The 18,211-nt window shown below is 43.5% G+C and overlaps 1 protein-coding gene across 3 annotated transcripts in view; it reads right to left on the bottom strand.

Annotated features, from left to right (window-relative positions):
* Positions 1-10,160, bottom strand: part of P2RY10 (P2Y receptor family member 10) — a 59,869-nt gene extending 49,709 nt beyond the window's left edge. For all 3 annotated transcript variants that reach the window (XR_008847674.1, XR_008847673.1, XM_056538753.1), the window contains exons 1-2: positions 9,868-10,160; positions 8,265-8,419 (exon numbers count right to left, since the gene is read on the bottom strand). The gene's annotated coding sequence lies outside the window, so the exon portion shown is untranslated. The remainder of the gene's footprint in view (positions 1-8,264; positions 8,420-9,867) is intronic.
* Positions 10,161-18,211: the final 8,051 nt, after the last annotated feature.

Consider the following 18,211-nt stretch of genomic DNA (forward strand, 5'->3'; position numbering starts at 1 on the left):
GGGGGAACACTGCTGTCTACCTAATGTGGGGGAACTATGCTGTCTTACTAATGTGAGGGAACTATGCTTTCTACCTAATGTGAGGGAACTATGCTGTCTACCCAATGTGGGGGAACTATCCTGTCTACCTAATGTGGGGAACTATGCTGTCTACCTAATGTGAGGGAACCATGCTGTCTACCTAATGTGAGGGAACTATGCTGTTTACCTAATGTGGGGGAACTATGCTGTCTACCAAATGTGGGAAAACTATGCTGTCTACCAAATGTGGGAAAACTATGCTGTCTACCAAATGTGGGGGAACTATGCTGACAACCTAATTTGGGGGAACTATGCTGTCTACCTAATGTGGGGGAACACTGCTGTCTACCTAATGTGGGGGAACTATGCTGTCTTACTAATGTGAGGGAACTATGCTTTCTACCTAATGTGAGGGAACTATGCTGTCTACCCAATGTGGGGGAACTATCCTGTCTACCTAATGTGGGGAACTATGCTGTCTACCTAATGTGAGGGAACCATGCTGTCTACCTAATGTGAGGGAACTATGCTGTTTACCTAATGTGGGGGAACTATGCTGTCTACCTAATGTGAGGGAACTATGCTGTCTACCAAATGTGGGAGAACTATGCTGTCTACCTAATGTGAGGGAACTATGCTGTCTACCCAATGTGGGGGAACTATCCTGTCTACCTAATGTGGGGAACTATGCTGTCTACCTAATGTGAGGGAACCATGCTGTCTACCTAATGTGAGGGAACTATGCTGTTTACCTAATGTGGGGGAACTATGCTGTCTACCTAATGTGAGGGAACTATGCTGTCTACCAAATGTGGGGGAACACTGCTGTCTACCTAATGTGGGGGAACTATGCTGTCTAACTAATGTGAGGGAACTATGCTTTCTACCTAATGTGAGGGAACTATGCTGTCTACCCAATGTGGGGGAACTATGCTGTCTACCTAATGTGAGGGAACTATGCTGTCTACCTAATGTGGAGGAGCTATACTGTCTACCTAATGTGGGGGAACACTGCTGTCTACCTAATGTGGGGAACTATGCTGTCTACCTAATGTGGGAAAACTATGCTGTCTACCTAATGTGGGAAAACTATGCTGTCTACCTAATGTGGGGGAACTATGCTGTCTACCTAATGTGGGGAAACTATGCTTTCTACCTAATGGGGGGAAACTATGCTGTCTACCTAATGTGGGGGAACATTTCTGTCTACCTAATGTGGGGAAACTATGCTGTCTACCTCATGTGGGATAACTATGCTGTCTACCTAATGTGGGGGGGACTATGCTGACAACCTAATGTGGGGGAACACTGCTGTCTACCTAATGTGGGGGAACACTGCTGTCTACCTAATGTGGGGAAACTATGCTGTCTACCTAATGTGGGGGAACAATGCAATTGTGTGTGTGTGTGTGTGAGTGGGGGGGGGGGGGGTATAAAAAAAAATTGCTTGCCCAGGGTCCAATCAAAATTAAAGACGGCCCCATAGAATACTTGTGATAAAAGTCCTATGAAATGCCACAAAGAAGGAAGAAACTAGAAGATTACCGCCTTGCTGTCTCTTACTAGATTACTTTGTTTTATTTCATGCTATCATTTATCACTTAATATTACGTACTATACGCAATATACATTCTTCATAAATAAAATAGAAAATCCCAAGTCATGTATAGTTCCCAAAATCTTATGTTTTGTTGTAGCTAAAAGGCTGCACCAGATAACATTTACATAAATGTCAGAAAGATTAACTATTGTCATCCAACAAGACCAAGAAAATATATATTGAGATTATAGAAACTTACTAAATACTGGAGAGCTATGTAAACACTCCTGGGGGCATAATATACATTGGTGAGGAGGATTCTATACTAATGGAAAAAGACTATTATTAGATTTATAGGCCCTGGTGCAAAAGTTTAAAGGGGCACTCCGCCCCTAGACATCTTATCCCCTATCCAAATGATCCCTGGTGACCCCCGCGATCTCGGCTGCGCATCCGGTGCACGGAGCGAACTTCACTCCGTGACAGATGACTGGCGATGCGGGGCAATGGCTCGTGACATCACGGTAATGCCCCACTCGTGACGTCACGGCCATGCCCCCTCAATGCAAGTGTATGGGAGGGGGCGTGACAACGTCACGTCCCCTCCCATAGACTTGAATTGAGGGGAGTGGCTGTGATATCACAAGCCATAGGCGCTGCGCTCGACACTCTAAAAGAACGCTGGGTGCAGCAGGGAGATCGCTGGGATCCCCAGCGGCAGGACCTCCGCGATCAGACAAACCTTTGGCGCTGTACCCGATGCTCTAATAGGGGATAAGATGTCTAGGGGCGGAGTACTCCTTTAACTTGGGCAGTGGACTCAGAACTGTAGCGCTCCAGATGTTGCAAAACTACAATTCCCAGCATGTCCATGACACCTTTATCAAGGGTACCTAGCGGCTGTTGGGTGACTTCAGTTGGTGCACATTGAATAGAATAAGCCCATACAGATATAAAGTGCTGCTCCACACTGTTATTTGTAGTAGGCTGAAACTCTGAAAATGTCCACAAACGGATTTCAAGGTCAGTATGTGAATTCAGGGGGCCATGTAGGACAGGGAAGAAGGGATTTCGGCTTACCCTTACACAGTCTGTAGTTATACAAGTCCAGCTTTACTTTCTCTTTACTGCTAACAGAGAGCCTTCCTGTAACCAGCTCTGGATCTCTCCAAGTTCCAGTGGACCCATTTAACCCCTTAAGGACGCAGCCCTTTTTCACCTTAAGGACTGAGCCCTTTTTCACAATTATGACCACCGTCACTTTACGAAGTAATAACGCGAAAACGCTTTTACCGAATATTCTGATTCTGAGAATGTTTTTTCGTGACATATTCTACTTTATTTTGGTGGTAAATTTTTGGCGTTAATTGCATCCTTTTGTGGTGAAAAATCCCCAAATTTCATGAAAATTTTGAAAATTTTGCATTTTTCTAACTTTGAAGCTCCCTAATTGTAAGGGAAATGGATATTCCCAATAAATTTAAATTTTCTTCACAAATACAATATGTCCACTTTATGTTGGCATCATAAAATGGACATATTTTTGCTTTTTGAAAAAATGTGAGGGCTTCAAAGTAGAGCAGCAATTTTCAAAAATTTCATGAAAATTGCTAAATCTGAAGGGACAGATGTTACAGGACTACAACTCTCCGCATGCTTGGGCAGTCGAGGCATGCTGGGAGTTGTAGTTTGGCAACATCTGGAGGGATACTGTTTGGGCACCACTGTAACAGTGGTCTCCAAACTGTGACCCTCCAGATGTTGCAAAACTACAACTCCCAGCATGCCCAGACAGCCTTTGGCTGTCTGGGCCATGCTGGGAGTTGCAGTTTGGCCCTCCTAGTGGATGGCCACAGTAAAGATCGTTTTACTTTCACTTTAAATCACCCCCCCCCCCACTGTCGATTCCCAATCTGATCCAGCAGGCTCCAGTGAAGATCCGGGTCCCCAGGCATCTTCCTCCTGCAGGTACGGCCCTCCATCTTCTTCCAGATCCCCCTCGACATCCAGGGGCGGGGCAGAACGGGTGGTTGCCATGGCAACCCCCTGTCCTGCGCTGCCATTGGTCAGAACTCCGTTCTAACTAATGGCAGGGGGATAGGAGGAGATCGCAGCTCTGCGACCTCACTCCTATCCCTTAGGCTGATCGGGGCTGTTGCTGACAACTCCGATCAGTCCTATTTTCAGGGTGATTGGGTCACTAGAGACCCGATCAGCCCGGAATTGGAGAAAATCGCATGTCTGAATTGACATGCGATTTTCTCCGACCGCCGACATGGGGGGGGGGGGGGGTCCTGAGGCGATGTGCCGGGGTGCCTGCTGAATGATTTCAGCAGGCATCCGGCTCCGGTCCCCAACCGGCTAGCGGTGGGGACCGGATTTCCCACGGGCGTATGGATACGCCCTCGGTCCTTAAGGACTCGGAATGCAGAGCGTATCCATTCGCCCTGTGTCCTGAAGAGGTTAAAGTGTACCTATCAGATGCCACACGGAAAAAATAAAAATAAATAATATGTTATTCAGTACCTAATCCTGACCATGTTCATCTTATTTTTATGCCTCTATCACCTATATTTATTATAAAAATGTCTTTAGCTCACAGTTTTAAAAATCCTCTCAGGGAAAGGGGGTGTGTCGCTTCCTTGTGGTGGTGGGAGATGATTGCTGTGTGGTGGAAGGGGGCGTGTCCCTCCCTTGTGGTGGTGGGAGGTGATTGGTGTGTCTCATGCAGCCTTGTCCATAAGTCATCTCTATTCCATGACTCATGGACAAGACTGATACTACTGCAGGACTTGTTAGTGTCCCAGGTATATGGACCCCTAGTGGAGGGATTTTCAGGAGTTATTTTCTACCTTAAATATTTACAATTTTTTAAACAACTATATTACAAAAGGTCTTTAATTTTTCTTCAGTAACAAAATATAAAAAAGTTTTTTGATCTGACAGTGCCCATGTAAAAAAACAAAACAAAAAAAAAAAACAGGAGTTAAAAAAATCTTCTCCGTAGAATGATTGCAGTTATCAAAGAGTTGCTGGTTTGCTCCCGTCCTGCCAGTAGAGGGCAGTGTTAGTCTTGTTTACAGTGACGCAGGGTTCATTCATAGCAAACGGGGAAATATGTGATGGCTACTCTGTGTACATGATACATTTATTCTATGGGTCGGTACAATTCCAGTGATACCAAACATGGATATTTTATGTTTCGTTTCATGGTTGAAATAAAAAATGAAATGTAAAAAAAAAAATAAAAGATAATCTGTACATTGCCGTGTTCTGATCCCTAACATATTTATTTTTTATTACTTATCATTTATTTTCCTACCTTTTTTGCTTATTTTTTCCTTATTTTTTGGTTCTTAAATGTAATGTGACCAAAAAATGTTTTGGTCTTTTTTGCATTTTGTACCTTGGACTGATCAGGAACAGGAATGTAATAATTTAATTGTGCAGACATTTATGCATGTTTTGATATTAAATATGTTTATATATTTTACAATGTTTTATCTCTTTATTCATTTATTTTAGTGTTTTATTTCTTTGTTTATTTATTTATTTTACAGTGTTTTATTTCTTTATTTATTTTAGTTGTTTTATTTCTTTCTTTCTTTATTTTACAGTGTTTTATCTCTTTATTTATTTTAGTGTTTTATTTCTTTGTTTATTTATTTATTTTACAGTGTTTTATTTCTTTTAGTGTTTTATTTATTTATTTATTTATTGTACAGTGTTTTATCTCTTTATTTATTTATTTTAGTGTTTTATTTATTTATTTATTTTACAGTGTTTTATCTCTTTATTTATTTATTTTAGTGTTTTATTTATTTATTTATTAATTTATTTATTTATATTACAGTGTTTTATTTGGAAAAGGGGAAAAGAGGGTGATTTAAACAGTTTTTACACATTTTATGGCCCCTCCTAAGGGTCTATTATAAGCCGTTAGTCAGTGGCTTACATAGTTCAATGCCATGCTATTGTTAAGACACATATGAAAATATTTTGAAGACAAGGGCAATCGTATCTATGGGTACATGTTTCAGTCTCTGTAATCTTTCCTCTCCTGGGAGGTATGCCAGCATATCTTTACAAGAGTGTCAAGGTTTAATAATAGCTGCGGTAAAAGTGCTAGACCAGTGTTTTCCAAACAGTGTGCCTCCAGCTGTTGCAAAACTACAATTTTAAGTAGGCATGTATGGGGGACAGTGAAACTTGTACAGGGGGCATCTACTGGCATTGACCTGCGGTGCTGCTTTCTACAGTTACTCATCATCACTGTATGACAGCGTTTGCCTACCAGGGTGCCCCCAGTTGTTGCAAAACTATAACTCCCAGCATGCCCGGACAGCCTTTGGCTGTCCGGGCATGCTGGGAGTTGTAGTTTTGCAACAGCTGGAGGCACACTAGTTGTGAAACACTGCTGTATGATGTTTAGGGGGAGGAGGAAGAAAAGGGGGGTCTTCCTCGTCTCCCTCACTGGCGGACTCAGTGTTGGAGGCAAGCATGGCGTTTGCCTCCTCCACTGAAAATAACTTACAGCCAGGGACGGCTCTGCCTATAGGCAAAATAGGCAGCTGCCTAGAGTGTCCTCTTGAAGGGGGGTGCCGCTCGGGCCGCCGCAAGAAAGTTAGACAACTGGCATCTCAACCACTCACTCAGCCAGCAGCATGAGGAGGAGGTTTGTTACAGTGTGTCACCCCAGTAGTAAGGAGATTACACGAGGAGGAGGTTTGCTACAGTGTGTCATCCAAGTAGTAAGGAGATTACATGAGGAGGAGGGTTTGTTACAGTGTGTAATCCCAGTAGTAATGAGATTACATGAGGAGGAGGGTTTGTTACAGTGTGTCACACTAGTAGCAATGAGATTACATGAGGAGGAGGTTTGTTGCAGTGTGTCACCCCAGTAGTAAGGAGATTACATGAGGAGGAGATTTGTTACAGTGTGTCACCCCAGTAGTAAGGAGATTACATGAGCAGGAGGTTTGTTACTGTGTGTCACCCCAGTAGTAAGGAGATTACATGAGGAGGAATTTTGTTATAGTGTGTCACCCCAGTAGTAAGGAGATTACATGAGGAGGTTTGTTACAGTGTGTCACCCCAGTAGTAAGGAGATTACATGAGGAGGAGGTTTGTTACAGTGTGTCACCCCAGTAGTAAGGAGATTACATGAGGAGGTTTGGTACAGTGTGTCACCCCAGTAGTAAGGAGATTACATGAGGAGGAGGTTTGTTACTGTGTGTCACCCCAGTAGTAAGGAGATTACATGAGGAGGAGGTTTGTTACAGTGTGTCACCACAGTAATAAGGAGATTACATGAGGAGGGGGTTTGTTACAGTGCATCACCCTAGTAGTAAGGTGGGGCATGTCAAAGGGCAGAGCCAATGGACAGAGTCAAGGGGGCCGCAAAATTAGCTTTTGCCTACGGTAGCAAAAATCCCTGCACCAACCCTGCTTATGGCGGTGCCTCGTAATCAGGGAGCCTCCAGCTGTTTCAAAACTACAACTCCCAGCATGCCTGGACAGTCAAAGGCTGGGAATTGTAGTTTTGCAACAGCTGGAGGCACCCTGTTTGGGAAACGCTTCCCTACGGGACTTTTGTAAGGGTATGGATAAATGTAGTGTTTTACTCTTTATTTTGGGTACGGTCACATTGCCTATTTATTGCGGGTTTCCCGCTGCAAGTTTGAGCTGAAGTGGAATCTACTGCATTTTTTGCAGCTCAATCTTGTAGTGGTAAACTCACTGTAAACCCGCCGCTTGACTGCACCCTTTTACCTTGGGGACCACAATTTCCAGCATGCCCATTCGCTGTCTGTGCATGCTGAGAGTTGTAGTTTTGCAACAGCTGGAGGCACATAACTACAAGTCCCAGCATGCCCTTTGGCTGTTTGTTCATGCTAGGAGTTGTAGTTTTGCAACAGCTGGAGGCACACTGTTTGGAAAACACCATGCTAGACAGTGGCCTGACCAAAAAAAAAGATGTACATGAAGATTTCTTTTCTTTAGAAAATTTCGAAACCGGAGTTTCCCTTTAAGATTAAGATAAATAGCAGGAAATCAAATATTTATCTTGGTGTAAAACCACATATAGTCAGGGCCGTTTGAAGGAATTTGGGGGCCCCAAGCAAAATGGACATGGACGTCACGCACGTCACGCTCTAGGGCCGGCGTCAGGACATAGTAACGCCGGCCCTTCAATTCTGAGAGCGCAACGTGAGCGAACGTCGATACAATGCACATTAGGTGCAGCAGAGTTCCCTCCACTTTAGGTGCAGCATAGTTCTCCCCACATTAGGTGCAGCATAGTTCTCCCCACATTAGGTTGCCAGTGTTCCCCACATTAGGCAGGCAGTGTTCCCCCTTAGTAAGCAGGCAGTGTTCCCCCCACATTAGGCAGGCAGTGTTCCCCCCACATTAGGTGCAGCAGTGTTCCCTACCCATACCACCTGTCCACCCCCCCCCCCCCCCGGCCATTTTTTTCGGTGAGGATCTGACTGCTGAGACCCCCATGAATCACCTCGGTTGAAGTGGTTCTCCAGCTGTTGGAAAGCTAAAACTCCCATCATTCTGGAGAGCCTCTGGCAATGGGAGTTGTAGTTTTGTAACAGCTGGAGAGACACAGATTGGACACAGTTTTACCCATCATCACTGCAGAACTTACAAGTGACTACAGCTCTGATGGGACAGACACAATGATATCAGTGACCTGAGTGACGTCTTCTGCCTTGAGTGACATCTTCTCTGTTATCTTTTCTTCTTCATCGGGTCCAGAGACCAGGTCTTCTTCCAGCTCCATCTTCTCTGCAGAGTCTGACATCCAGACATCATTGGCTCCTCACTTTGTCAGCAGATCCTTATCCTCTGCATGAAGATAGTAATCATTATAACCTTGCCAGAAAGTGTACCCTAAATAAAATACTGCCCCACACTGTACACTGAATATAATTCTGCTATACACTGTACCCACTAAATATAATCCTGCCACACAATGTACCCTGAACATAATACTACTATACACTGTACTCTGAATATAATACTGCCACACACTGTACCCCTGAATACAATACTGCCATACACTGTACCCACTAAATATAATCCTGCCACACACTGTACCTTGAACATAATACTGCTATACACTGTACCCTGAATATAATACTGCCACACACTGTACCAACTAAAATGAATACTGCCACACACTGTACCCTGAATATAATACTGCCACACACTGTACCAACTAAATATAATACTGCCACACACTGTACCCTGAATATAATACTGCTATACACTTAACCCACTAAATATAATCCTGCCACACACTGTACCCTGAACATAATACTGCCACACACTGTACCCTGAATATAAAACTGCTATACACTGTACCCTGAATATAATACTGCTACACACTGTACCCACTAAATATAATCCTGCCCCACACTGTACCCTGAATATAATACTGCCACACACTGTACCCTGAATATAATACTGCCATACACTGTACCCTGAATATAATACTGCCACACACTGTACCCTGAATATAATACTGCCATACACTGTACCCTGAATATGATACTGTTATGCACTGTACCCACTAAATATAATACTGCCCCACACTGTACCCTGAATATAATACTGCCACACACTGTACCCTGAATATAATACTGCTATTCACTGTACCCACTAAATAAAATACTGCCCCACACTGTACCCTAAATAAAATACTGCCCCACACTGTACCCTGAATATACTGCCACACACTGTACCCTGAATATAATACTGCTATTCACTGTACCCACTAAATAAAATACTGCCCCACACTGTACCCTAAATAAAATACTGCCCCACACTGTACCCTGAATATAATACTGCCATACACTGTACCCTGAATAAAATACTACTATAACCAGGGGGGGTTATGTGGGGGGGGGGTGAAGAGGAGAGGTGCAGGGGGGGCACCTCTCATCACCCCCATAACACCCCTCCCTGCATCTCTTATCACCCCCATAACACCCCCTGAACCTCTCATGACCCCCATAACACCCCCCTGCACCTCTCATGACCCCCATAACACCCCTGCACCTCTCATGACCCCCATAAAACTCCCCCCTGCACCTCTCTTCACCCCCGTAACACCCCCCCATAACATTCCCCATAACACCCCTGCACCTCTTATCACCCCCATAACACCCCCCTGCACCTCTTATCACCCCCATAACACCCCCCCCCCCACACACACACCTCTCATCACCGATGTAGTCCCCTAACCACCATACAATCCCCCGACCCCCCCCCCCCCGGGCCAGTTTACTTACCCTGCCACGGATCATTGCAGCGGCGCGAGTTTTCTGCTGCTCCTGCCACTGCACCGGGAGGATGCTGGAGGTTCGCGTAGCTACGTAAGCAAGGACAGGTCAGGTGATCGGAGTGGACGTGTGTGCCTGCGCGGGGCACGTGACGTCTCTACTCCCATCAGCCCCTGACCTGTCCGGTGACGGCTATACGCTTTGTTTCTTAAGGGGCCCGCACAGTACAAAGGTAATTTAATTGAAATGTGCGGGCCCCCCGAAGTGCCCCGTCGCTACTGGATGTGCACCGGCTCTGCTCGGGGCCCCCAGCCAGCTCGGGGTCCCAAGCAATTGCTTGGTTTGCCGGTCCGGTAGCGACAGGCCTGCATATAGTGTATCTGCCTTCTCAGTGCCACACTGCATAGTAAATGTACTGTAATGTTAAATTTTGTGTGTTGGGCACAGACTGAGATAGGAAGATTGAGGATTATCCACACGCTGTCACTTTAATTTTCCTCGAAGCATCAGTGCTGGGTCATTAAGACCTGGAGGTTGTTAGGGTCTATGCAGAACACAGAGTTCTCTCAGCTAGAGGTGGAAACTTTCCAGTCTATTGGGACATTACTATTAGCTGCTAACACTCCCTACACAGTGATTCCCAACCAGGGTGCCTCCAGCTGTTGCAAAACTACAACTCCCAGCATGCCCAGACAGCCAACGGCTGTCTGGGCATGCTGGGAGTTGTAGTTTTGCAACAGCTGCAGGTACCCTGGTTGGGAAACACTGCTGTAGAGAATATTCTGTAACCTAAAAGTTCCAAATCTCTTCACCGAAACCTCAATGCATCTTTGACATGCTGTTAAAGGGGTACTCCACTCGAAAACATTTTTTTAAATCAACTGGAGCCAGAAAGTTAAACAGATTTGTAAATTACTTCTATTAAAAAATCTTAATCCTTCCAGTACTTATCAGCTGCTGTATGATCCACAGGAAGCACTTTTCCTTTTGAATTTCTTTTCTGTCTGACCACAGTGCTCTCTGCTGACACCTCTGTCCATTTTAGGAACTGTCCAGAGTAGGAGCAAATCCCCATAGAAAACCTCTCCTGCTCTGGATAGTTCCGAAAATGGACAGAGGTGTCAGCAGAGAGCAGAGCGGTCATGTAGAAAAGAACTTCCTGTGGATCATAACAGCAGCTGATAAGTACTGGAAGGATTAAGATTTTTTTTAATAGAAGTAATTTACAAATCTAAAACAAAAATTAACCACACCTCAAGAATACCACCCAAGGGTACACAGTGAATAGTTGTTTGAGACAGATATATATTTTTTTTTAATGCTGATTTTATTAAAACAGCATTACATCAATAAAAAAAACTAAATGGTTAAAATTATCAGAGCAATATCAATATTATCTTAAACTGTCATTGGGCCCTAATGACAGAATTAGAAAATGTATGTATAGCAACCACCTAATATAGAATATTCTATTAGTCCGGCACTTATGGTGGAAGAAGGCTGATGGTCCGGCACTTATGGTGGAAGAAGGCTGATGGTCCGGCACTTATGGTGGAAGAAGGCTGATGGTCCGGCACTTATGGTGGAAGAAGGCTGATGGTCCGGCACTTATGGTGGAAGAAGGCTGATGGTCCGGCACTTATGGTGGAAGAAGGCTGATGGTCCGGCACTTATGGTGGAAGAAGGCTGATGGTCCGGCACTTATGGTGGAAGAAGGCTGATGGTCCGGCACTTATGGTGGAAGAAGGCTGATGGTCCGGCACTTATGGTGGAAGAAGGCTGATGGTCCGGCACTTATGGTGGAAGAAGGCTGATGGTCCGGCACTTATGGTGGAAGAAGGCTGATGGTCCGGCACTTATGGTGGAAGAAGGCTGATGGTCCGGCACTTATGGTGGAAGAAGGCTGATGGTCCGGCACTTATGGTGGAAGAAGGCTGATGGTCCGGCACTTGTAACAGAAAGGACAAAGTCAATTGATGGGCTGATGTAAAAGATGCTGCCCACAGTTTTTAAACAAAAAAAAGTTCAATCTCACCGTGGCTGCTGGTCCCGTACTGCGACGGGCTGATGAATGGAATTCTGGATTATCTGCAGCAATCTCAGCGTGAGAGCCTGGGTAGATAAAGGGCTCCGGTAGGAGTCTCTCTCGGGAGCGGTCCGTGGTATCGGCAAATACCTGGATGTGTGTCGGACCCTCGCTGGAGAGATCGTGGCTGGGTTCTTGTATTACAGGCAGCAAGTTGGTAATGCGCTCAGTGGGGGAGAATGTTTGGTAAATGCAGCAAGTGGTTCACGAAGTTCCGGACCGGCTTCAGTCTAGGTAGTGCATGTGAATCGTGCTCTGTTCAGATTAGATATCGGCCTAGACGCGTTTCAGGGTGCTAAGAATGACCCCTTCCTCAGTAGGCGAATTTCAGAGGCCTTGTTAAAAATGAAAGCCGCGATCTGATTGGTTTCTATGGACAACTGGGCCACTTTTCCTCTGGACAGGTTTTGATAAATCTCCCCCTAGGTGTTTATATATATGACCACTTACATTGTCAGGGCTTTTCTGGGGCTGCCTCCCCTTTCTTTCTGTTTTTACAGTGAGGTAGGTTGCAGTCTTTCATCTGAGGAATAAGTTGGAGTCTTCCTTTATATATCTCCACTGGAAGGCCTAAACATGATATAAATGGGGCCTTGGGCTACACAACCAATACTCTCACACGTTTGCTAAAGCCATGTGACAGCCAGGGAACGTTACCTCAGCTCCCCATGATTTGGTCACCCATCTCTATAACTAATATAATATAGGAGAGGCTTACTTTCTATTATACACCTAAGAACGAGCTTGCCAATCTGACACCTATATCTTAGGTATACTTGAAAACCGAATATACAAACACTAAATTATTGGCGCCTGAGGTCAAATTGAATTGGACTCAAGTATAATAATAAACACAAATACTTATTGTTAAAAAATATAATCTAAAACAGTACCAAGAGTCCATCAAGTTCAACCTATAACCCTAATGAGTCCCTACTGAGTTGATCCAGAGGAAGGCAAAAAAAAACCTCATACTAGAGGTAAAGATTCCTTCCCGACTCCAAATATGGCATCAGAATAAATCCCTGGATCAACCTTCTGTCCCTATAAATCTAGTATCCATAACCTGTAATGTTATTACTCTCCAAAAAATGCATCCAGACTCCTTTTAAATTATTTTACCTAGTTCAACATGACCACCTCCTCAGGCAGAGAATTCCACAGTCTCACTGCTCTTACAGTAAAGAACCCCCGTCTGTGCTGGTGTAGAAACCTCCTTTCCTCTGAACGTAGAGGATGCCCCCTTGTTATAGATACAGTCCTGGGTATAAATAGATCATGGGAGAGATCTCTGTACTCTGTAACATAGATATAAAAGAATAATACAAATAGTGTGACATAAAAAGTGGCCACAACTTTTGTCTATTTATTATTTCTTTTATATCGTTGTTACATTTCTACTATTACCCAAGTGTGTCCCACTTTGTACTGTTTTAGATGATATTTTTAACAATAAGTATTTGTGTTTATTTTTATATTTGGGTCCAGTTTCACTTCAGCTCTATAACTAGGCAGATGATACATTAAAGATAGGCTGAAGATAAGTATAAAAAGGTCCGGGACTCGTGGGCTCGGTAACCGTCATGTCACAGGCTAAAGTCGTGCTTGTAGAATCAAATATCTTTATTACCCACCCCTCAGACGCGTTTTGAGACTTAAACTGTCTCTTTTTCAATGATATAATGGCTTATGCAGAAAACACACAGAGCATTTAAAACAAAAACGGCACTTAATCAAATGATGATAGACAAATGATGATGACCTGTCTATCATCATTTGTTTTAGCGCCTTTTTTGTTTTAAATACTCTGTATGTGTGTTTTCTGCATAAGCCATTATACCATTGAAAAAGAGACAGTTTAAGTCTCAAAACGCATCTGATGTATTAGCAAGAAAGATATTTCATTCTACAAGCACAACTTTAACCTGTGACATGATGGTTACTGAGCCCGCGAGTCTCGATTCTTTTTACACTTATCTTCAGCATCACTTCATCGGGCAGGAGATCCTGCAACCGATTTCCAGGGGGCTACAGCGTCACTATATGCTTTGATAGGTGGTTGTGTCTGGCACACAAAACCAAAAGGTGACCAAGTTCTCTACCGATTTCATGCACTCACTAACAGTTGTGAACATACTATCCCATGAGAAACTCTTCTGTATTTTTTACTACTAGATATCAACATTAGAGTTCGGGTCACACATAATGGATTCACAGCATTTTTGGGCTGCGGATCTGCAGATGACTGGCCCTATAGTGTACGTCCTGCTGTGCCCCAGTGTCCTGCTTTGTCTCCTGGTAGCAGCAATCCTACACTACAAGCAGACACACAGGGACCTGTGAGATGCCGCATGCACGAGCAGTGTACTCACAGACATCGTGGTCGCTTCTCCTGCTCCCTGAGCTAGGCCGAGGTGTCTGAGTGCACTGCGCATGCACGTCCCTGTGTGTGCCGCGGATCCATTACGTGTGACCCTACTCTAAAAGTTATGGAAGTCTTGCCCGGTCTTCCTACCTAATAACGCTCTCTTTCTCATATCCCATCCTTCTATCTTCGATCTCTTATCTCGTCCTTATATCCTGAACTCATATCCCGATCCTATATCCCGATCTCATATCCCGTCCTCATATCCCGACCTCATATCCCGACCTCATATCCTGTCCTCACATCCCGATCTTATATCCCGTCCTTATATCCTGATCTCATATCCCGTTCTTATATCCTGATCTCGTATCCCGTCCTCATACCCCAACCTCATATCCCATCCTTATATCCTGATCTCATATCCCGTTCTCATATCCCATCCTTATATCCTGATCTCATATCCCGATCTTATATCCCGTCCTTATATCCTGATCTCATATCCTGTCCTCATATCCAGATCTTATATCCCGTCCTTATATCCTGATCTCGTATCCCGTCCTCATATCCCGCCCTCATATCCCGTCCTTATATCCCGTCCTCATATCCCGTCCTCATATCCCGTCCTCATATCCTGTCCTCATATCATATCCTTGTGCAGGTCCTACGACGATCTGCTGATGGAGTCTTCCTCAGCAGACTCTACCAGCAGATCACTGATCACACTAAGCAATGCTATGTAAAATCATAGCAGTCTCAGTAAAGGCAATCTAATGATTGCATATAATTGTCCACTATAGGGACATCAAAAATGTAAAAGAAATAATAAAAAAATGTTATTACATTTTCACTTTTCAAATAAAAAAATTAATAAAAATTTATATATTTGTTATTTCCATGTGCAAAATTTTCTGAACTATTAAACTATAACATATTTCATTCTGTACAGGTAATGGCCAAAAATACAGCCGCCCCCCCCAAAAAAATAAACAAAGAAGTCGATGGATCAGAATAAGAAAATTTTAAGCATACTCATTTTGTTAAAAAAAAGTTTGATGCTTTTAAAGGAAATATGGGTATCCCTGTAATAGTATTGAATATATCAGTTTTCCATAAGATGCCCTGCGTTTAAACAAAACAACACACAATTGCTAAGTTGTGTGTTGTTTTTTTCCCAATTTTCCCTTAACAAATTGTACTTTTTCACTTTATCGTATATTTTATGGTTGGATGAAAGGTGTCACTACAAAGTACAATTGGTCTCGCAAAAAACAAGCCCTTTTATGACTCTGTGGATGAAAAAATCTTGAGTTATGTCTCTTAAAAGGTAAAGTGGAAAAAACTAAACTGTGTCCTCAAGGCCAAAATGGGCTGTGTCATCAATGGGTTAAGGGCTTGACCAAAAATCATGACTCACAGTCTTATATTTACTAGTGTTTTTTATTTTATTTTTTATTTTAAATAGGATATCCTGTAATTTACCAGTTATTATAACTTCACCATCTGAGGCTACACAATGGCCGGTTGAGCACAATAGACTAGGAAAGTCCCCTCTATATACAGCGCTGACCGTATGACATCATATTTTTTCTTGTTCTCTGTGGGTATGAATGTAAAGTACGCTGGGGTAATTCACATTATGAGGCTTCTCATTTCTCAGGGCATCGCACTGTGTGTCACAGCCAAAAGATTTGCTCTAATTTATCCTCCACCATAGAAGAGAATGTCAAAGAGCCTTTTGTCCAACTCTGACACCGCAGCACTTTGCTAAGAAAGTCGAGCGAGGGAACTGCTAAGCAACCCTGTATTTTCCCATGGCCAAGCCGGCTATTACTTGGATGGAACGTTATCATTCTCAGTCTCTTGTAAACTATCGCAGCCCGAAATTAAAACTTCTGCTCTTTGAAGTTCTTCATCCAGTTAATTGGGACAAGATGGAAAGTTTGTCCCCTGCTCCGCCCCAGACCGGACCCCTCATTCATAGTAACTGATGTTATACTGTATATATGTTCCTATATGTTACTACTCCTATGTATCTAGTTATCTATAAAAAAAAAAAAAAAAAATATATATATATATATATATATATATATATATGTAACCCATAAAAGAGTATCCATTGGTAGCAGATACACTTATAGGCCACTTCATAGGACACGTGTTTAATTGCCTATTAAAGGGGTATTCTGGCTTTATACATCTCATCTCCTATCCAAAAAATAGGGGATAATATGTATGATTGCAGGGGTCCCGCCGCTGGGGACCCCTGCAGTCTCGGTGCAATTCTGTGCCGGGCGCTGCCTCCGAGAGCGACATCATGGCCACGCACCCTTGTGATGTCACACCATGTCCCCTTTATTCATGTCTATGGGAGGGGGTGTGGCGTGACATCACAGGGGGCGTGGCCAAGATGTCACATCTCGCTCTCGGAGACAGCACGGGAATAACCCTTTAACACAATTAGCTAATCGGCCAATCACATGACAGTAACCAAATGCATTTCAGCAAGTAGACGTGGCCAGGACAACTTGCTGAATTTCAAACCGAATGGGGAAGATAAATAATCCCAATAACATAGTAGACAAAACACCTGCTTTAGTATTGTGCGTGTTTTCATCTTCAGTTTGACAGTGATAACTCCATAAGGTGATGGATGAAGAAGAATCATAGTTCAGATTTATGATGTGAATGTTGCTCTGTAGCAAGTATAGACCAGCTCCCCACAATTGGGTCTCATCCCCAGCGCGGCAGGTGTATGGCAGCACCAAAGTCCAAATGAATTAAAGATCATGGCCAGTGTGGACTTTGAAAATACAGAGTGCCATTTATGATATAAAAGTCAGAAGACACACAACACGAGTGTTCACTTTGTTGTTTCTTCTGACTTTTATACAATAAATGGGACTCTGTATTTTCAAAATCCACGCTGGCCATCTTTTTTTAATTCAAATGTTGTTCTGTGTATGTGTGTGTGTGAGTGTATGTGTGAGTGTGTGAATGTATGTTTGAGTGTATGTGTGGTTGTGTGTGAGTGTGTGTGAGTGTGTATGTATGTGTGTTTGTATGTGTGAGTGTGTGTGTATGTGTGTGTTTGTGTGTGTAAGTGTGTATGTGAGTGTGTATGTGTGTGAGTGTATGTGTGTGTGAGTGGGTGTATGTGTGTGAATGTATATGTGTGTGTGTGTGTGTTTGTATGTGTGAGTGTGTATGTGTGTGAGTGTGTGAGTGTATGTGCGTGTGAGTGGGTGTATGTGTGTGAATGTATGTATGTAAGTGTGTGTGTGTGTGTGAGTGTGTGTCTGAGTGTGTGTATGTGTGTGTATGTGTGTGAGAGTGTATGTGTGTGTGTGTGAGTGTGTATGTATTTATGTCTGTGAGTGTGTGGATGTGTGAGTGTGTATGTGAGTGTGTATGTGTGTTAGTGTGTGTGAGTGTATGTCTGTGAGTGTGTGGATGTGTTTGAGTGTGCATGTGTGTGTGTGTGTGTACGTCTGTGAGTGTGTATGTGTGTATATGTGTGTGAGTGTGTATGTGTGTGAGTGTGTATGTCTGTGAGTGTGTATGTGTGTGCATATCTTTGAATGTGTATGTGTGTGTGAGTGTATGTATGTGTATGTGTGTGAGTGTGTGTGTGAGTGTGTATGTGAGTGTGCATGTGTGTGTATGTGTGTGTATGTCTGTGAATATGTGTGTGTGTATGTCTGAGTGTGTATGTGTGTGTATGTATGTGTGTGAGTGTGTGTATGTGAGTGTGTGTGCGTGTATGTGTGTTAGTGTGTATGTGTGAGTGTGTATGTGTGTGTATGTGTGTGTGAGTGTGTATGTGTGTGTATGTGTGTGAGTGTGCATGTGAGTGTGTGTGCATGTGTGTATATGTGTGAGTGTGTATGTGAGTGTGTGTATGT

Source organism: Hyla sarda, chromosome 9 (genome assembly GCF_029499605.1).
Source record: "Hyla sarda isolate aHylSar1 chromosome 9, aHylSar1.hap1, whole genome shotgun sequence".
In the NCBI taxonomy this organism is placed as follows: domain Eukaryota; kingdom Metazoa; phylum Chordata; class Amphibia; order Anura; family Hylidae; genus Hyla; species Hyla sarda.